General features: G+C 31.2%; 1 long non-coding RNA gene across 1 annotated transcript; it reads right to left on the bottom strand.

Moving 5' to 3' along the window:
• Positions 1 to 239: 239 nt before the first annotated feature.
• On the bottom strand, positions 240 to 4,857 carry LOC139862759 (uncharacterized). The gene is made up of 2 exons (XR_011764273.1): positions 4,715 to 4,857; positions 240 to 653 (listed from the first exon to the last, which is right to left on the bottom strand). It is a non-coding gene; the product is annotated as an uncharacterized lncRNA (long non-coding RNA).
• Between the last annotated feature and the right edge of the window lie 1,334 nt (positions 4,858 to 6,191).

The following is a 6,191-nucleotide window of genomic DNA, read 5'->3' as shown; positions in this document are numbered from 1 at the left end:
AACAATATAAACCAAAAATATAGGATTTAAAAACAAATTCAAAACTTTGGATGGTAATTAATTTATGTTACGAATAAAGAGGTAAAAAATGGAACAAAAAGTTCTCACGAAGATGGCTTATAGTCAGAAATGACAAAAGACAACTAATTCACCTATTTAGAAACCATGGTACTAAGTTACACATCATTTGCCTGAAATTAGTGAACCAAATAAAACAAATTAACAAACGCAACTTGATGTATCATCTCAACAATCTCGGCCATTTGTGTATGTTGTCAAAGATATTAGACTAAATTTCACATTCTTAATGGCACAACAAATAAGGTCTACTAAAATAACGAGACGTATTTCGAATTTTTACCAAAATAAAGTAATGAAAACATAGAACAAAAATACTTACATAACTAAACAACGATGAAAAATGCACGAAAAAAATAAATAGGAGACCGGTACCTAAAAGAGCCAAGTAAATGCAAAATCTGAAGTAAGCAATGATAACCAATGCCACCATACAAACATGTTTTCTCTTGGATGAGCTACCATGCCCTAACACGCGAACCAAACCCCTTATAACTCAACAACCTAAGTAATAGGAACAACAATTATCCGCTGAATATTTGTGACTATGCAACACAAATGATAACCATTGTCACCTGCAACCATCAGTGGCAACGTTGGCCATAATTTAAAACTTCAAAACAGCAAATAACATACAAAAACATATATAAATTCAAGTTTGCTAATATTGAACTAACATTAATTTCAAAACTCTAACTACCTAAAAATAAGTATATTTATGATTAAAAAAATGTTGCTTAATCTGAATAACTTATTCAACAATGCCACATAAACAAATATTTCATCGAACACTTTCTATACATCACTTAAGTCCCAACATTTCACTTAAAAATCAATAAAATATAAACATAAAAATCAGCCCTCAAATCCATCCCCTTGCTGAAACCTGCAACTACATACACATGATAAAACAAAAAATAAACCCTAACACATTATAATTAGAATCAATAATTATAAATAATCTGTTAGTAACAAAGCAACTACAGGAGAATAGAATGTACAGTTGCCATCGACGAGGATTAGATTTTTGAGGATATCTGTCACAGTACCCTTTTGTTAAGATTGATAAATGATGCTCGTAATATAGTAATTTTCAATTTTATCACTATGGCGGAGTTGTTTTTGGAATTACCGTCATATTTCCCACCAAATTCATTTGATGATCTTTACTAGCTTGTACTAAATAGAGATCACAAAAGCTACGTGATTAAGTTCCCGGAAATTCATAATGAGCATCCACATTTGTATGAATACTTCGGCGGAATGTGTCATCGAGTATTTTGGAATGAAATTTATTTGTTTACAGCTCAAACAATAATACTGAATGCCACATCTCACTAAAGTACTCCTACAAATGTGGATAGTCATTATGCATTTGCAAAAACTTAATAACATAACCTTTATGATCCCTATTTAATACAAGTCGGTAAAAATCATCAAATGGATTTGGTGGGAAATATGGCGGCGGTAATTCCACAAACAACTCCACCATATCGACAAAATTGAAATTTACAATATTACGAGCGTTATTTATCAATCTTAACAAAAGCGCACTGTGAAAAATATCTTCAAGAGACTAAACCTCGCATAAGGCATCTGTACGTTCTATTCTTCTCATATCTGTTTGGTATTAGTTTGTGTGTTTTTTTTTGTTTCTCACTGACGAAACATTTTGTGTATTTTGGTTGTTTATAGTTGTTTTGTCACTTACGGATTGTTTATAATTATTGATTATAAGTATAATGTGTGAGTTCATTATTTGTTTTATCCTATGTATGTAGTAACAGATTTGAGCAAGGGGATGATTTGAGGACTGGTTTTTATGTTTACCTTTTATTAATTTTTAAGAGAAATTGGTCCTCAACATTTATTTAAACGTGTTTGAATGTTTCTATAAATGTTGACTCGACATGTTCATGCTTAATTGCTTAAATGCATGGTTGTAAAACTCGCGACTCGGGGAGAAATCGGCCGGAGGTTTTTGAGGAGTTATCGGCGACTCGGGGAGAGCTCGGTTGTTGACTTTTGTTGACTTTTAAATTATATATATATGTGTGTGTGTATATGTATGTGTGTATATATATGTGATTTAATCAAGAAGGGAGCACTTTTTTGAATGTTTTCAAAAAATATTCGAGCATTTTACCGCCAAAATAATAATATACGTCACAAAGTGTCTTTTTTAAATGTTCATATTTTTACCTAATTTTGATGTTTGAAAAAAAAAAATTAAAAAAACCCAAAATTTAAAAAAATAAATTACTTCCCCCCATTTCCCCCAAAAAAGTGCTTCCCTCTTGATTATGACCCTTCCATTCCATTTTCTTGTCAACTAAATGCATGACTGTTTTCAATTAATTCAGACCATTTTGATGGACTTAATTCCTTGATAACATTTTGCAAACCGAACAGTACCCATTATTCTTTATTCAATATTATTATTTTTAAATCATAAAAGCCTTAGTGTGCTGATATATATTATATTAACCTTTTAAATTAAACATGTAATGATAATGAGTTTTGTAATTATAAGGGGGCTTATGTCAATAGGTAAAAAGTTTAAGAATGAATATTGAGTTTGTTCTTGATATTAAAGTTTGTAAAAGTTTAGGGGTAGTTATTGTCAATTGAAAAAAGAAACAGAAAAGAAATCGAAACTAAAATATATCAACGTGGCTGGTTCGTTCCTATTATTTTATCTTAAAACTTAATACGGAGTAAAGCCCTAATATTAAGAAAACACACAGCCGCTTATCTATCTTCTTCTTCCTTTTTCATCTTTACCTCCTTCTAACCCTAATCGCCATGGTAAGTTCAGTTTTTATTTTGTTTTCATCAATTTGTCACGGGCCGCCCGTTCTCCTTCCTCGTCTATTGCAATCGCCAGAGAAGAAGAGAAAGAGGGGGTTGCTGTTGAGACACAATGGAAGAAACCCTAGAAAATTTCTAGGTTATCAATTTCTAAAAGGTTGACTTTTGTTGACCAATTTTTAAGCGAGTATTGGACCGATTTTCGTTTTCTTCCTTCAGCCGAGTTCTCCCCGATAAATCGGCCGAATAGGCCGAGTTTTGCAACACTGCTTAAATGTTTCTATAATCTTCCCGACCACTCCTACGCTCAATTGATTTTCAAAAGTCAAATTTTCAAAAGTCATTCCCAAGGGAAAGGCGTTTTGCTGTTTGAGTTTAACAGGTAGTTTTGGAGGATCAATTTCACGGTGAGAGTTTTAACGGATAACATTCAACGATCGATAGTTGACGGATAGTTTTATTAGACATCTTCACGGTCGATTAAGCTAGATAGATTAATCAAACATCATAAATTAGAGTGCTTTAAGTTGTAACATGATAATACCTAAAGGTAGATGAATATTCTACACTTCATGTTGAACTGATTGTCTTCTCTTGGAAAGACATAAGCTCCTCTCGCTAGTTTTAGTGCGAAGAAGTAGACCAAATATGAAGATGTAATTTTTTTGGAAAAGTCATATTTTATTCTGTTTTGTTGAGACAGTTTCAGAACCAAAGATGAAGAAGAGCACAACTGAGTTCATAATTGAAATGATTTTGTTTTGTTGAAACGAATTTATTTATAACTCTTGTTCACCAAGATCACATATTTTCAATTTGATTGATTAAAAAAATGATATAATCTTGACAAAAGTCAACAAATAAATTAAAGAAAAATTTAAGATGTCACGTTTTACCTCATATTGCAACCAAATTTTTAAATCGGAAAACCTTCTTAAGCACCACATTAAAATTAAAATCATTTATTAGTAAATGAAAAGGTGACACTCCTTTTCTTAAAAATTTTGATTTTTGTATTACATTTTAAGCTATTTGCCCTAAATTGATATTGATAAATTTAATTAACTTTCAAATTAATAAATTATGGAGTAATATTCCTTATTTTCTCGATATCAAATAGACAATTAGAAATTTTAAAGTTATTGCTATATTTTAACCAAATTTTATTGGATTTTAAATGTTAATTCATACAGTATATGTTATGAATAGCATTAAATGATTGTTAACTAAGTATATCGTACTTAGAGGAATAGACAATTAGAAATTTTAAAGTTATTGCTATATTTTAACCAAATTTTATTGGATTTTAAATGTTAATTCATACAGTATATGTTATGAATAGCATTAAATGATTGTTAACTAAGTATATCGTACTTAAATGCGTCTTTGGACATAGGCAAGATAGTCAACCGCCTAGGGCACAAAACGTTTGAAGGGCAAAAAATTATATATATATATATATATATATATATATATATATATATACATATATATATATATATATATATATATATATATATATATATATATATATATATATATATATATTCTATTTAGTTAAAGGAAAAATTGTCAATTAAAGTTGTAATATTGTTATTTTAAATAGTTAAATGCATTGTAAGTATATACAAATGGATAAATACAAGTATTATCTTTTTATATGTATTAAAAAATTAAACGTGTGTGACGGCCCATTTTTGTTTTCGCGCAGGTCATTTGAACGCCTGATCGTACTCCATATGTTCTGTTTTGGGATACAACTTTTAAATAATACTCCGCACAAGTTTTAATAACTGTGAAACAACTGAAAGTAAATGAATCAGACCTTAGTTTCGCCAGCATCAGATGAGTAGCAGATAAACCATAAGACGAAACGGCACTAGGACACATTGAACCATCAGGTGAAACGGCAACCGTGTTCAATAACCGCCATGGCCAGCCAAAATTGACCCCAACTTACAGTTAGTCAAAATTGACCACAAATTTATTTCATCCTACGAAGAGAAAACAATTGTTGGCCCTAAATTATTAGGGCTAAAACGTACACAACTTACCCAATAATTATGCGCTTCACTGTCTTGAATAGTGTACTTGCACTCACCTAGAATGTTCCATAGTTTAATCGATCTATCACATGACACTGAAACGAAACGATCTGACGGTTGTCAATTGAAAACGCTACAAAGAGAAAGCGAGACTGGCGAGCGGAGGAATTGAGAAACCCTAATGAGAAATGAGTGACTGAAATGTTGTATTTATACTTGGAATAGTGGGGATAAGGCCCATAAAGAAAATATGTTTGGGTTTCGGTTCATCCAAGCCCGTTGTAGTTTGGACATCTAAATATACTATTTCACTTGTATGGCCCGTGAAATAACGAGTTTACTAATTACTAAATAAACATAAACATGTAAAAATACTAATTAATAAAATGTTATACTATTTTTCAAAGTTTTAAAACAATATATACTTTCTCTAAAAAAATTCTTTTGACAATTTACACCATTCATTTGGTAGATAAACCATTTGGTAGACATTCATAATGTGGTTGACCACTTATTTTGTTTGTGGTACTATTAATACGGATTTTTTGAATAATCTAAAAAATAAATATACTTCAATTCTTTTTGAATGATCTTCAACAGAGTGCCAATCAAGTGCGGTAAAACATTTTTTGACTCGTGCACTGAAACAACAACACATGTAGACGCACCCTCCCTCCTCATAACCAACCTGAAGAGGCAGCACAGGTACATCTTTTCACTAATGACACTAATATTTAAGAATAGCATGTTAGTAAAAAAACGACTATGTTACAAAATCGTCGTGGGACAAAATATTATTCAAAATAACAAATAGATGTCACGTTACTTACCTGATGAGGCACTATCGTTCTGTACACATCATACTTTAAAAACCAAGCTGAAATAAGCACAAATTGAAACCTAAGACAAATTGATGTAGATTTTTCAGTAATAATTACAAGTTATCCAAATATAAGACAGTACACCAATGCCTAAGGGTGGCTTTAAGCTTTTGTATAGCATTGTAGATGTCAACAGATGAGCAATCATCTGCATATTGCTGAAAAACAGTCTAACGGTTGTCAACAATATGAAGATCATAGCACTGTCAATTGATAAACTTTGTGGAAAACAAACACATATGTATGGGGTATAAATGGAAGTTAGCACAATATTATGATATACTGAAAGGAAAACTAAGTTGAACCAAGCCGCGCACTGTTAGGTTGAAGAGCAACGTAAGTTAGAAAGGGAGGAAGGCTGATTTCCCTAAACTTT

This window comes from Rutidosis leptorrhynchoides, chromosome 8 (assembly GCF_046630445.1).
Source record: "Rutidosis leptorrhynchoides isolate AG116_Rl617_1_P2 chromosome 8, CSIRO_AGI_Rlap_v1, whole genome shotgun sequence".
Classification (NCBI taxonomy): domain Eukaryota; kingdom Viridiplantae; phylum Streptophyta; class Magnoliopsida; order Asterales; family Asteraceae; genus Rutidosis; species Rutidosis leptorrhynchoides.
Note: the sequence above shows the minus strand (reverse complement) of the source record. Positions and strands in the feature narration are given on the sequence as shown.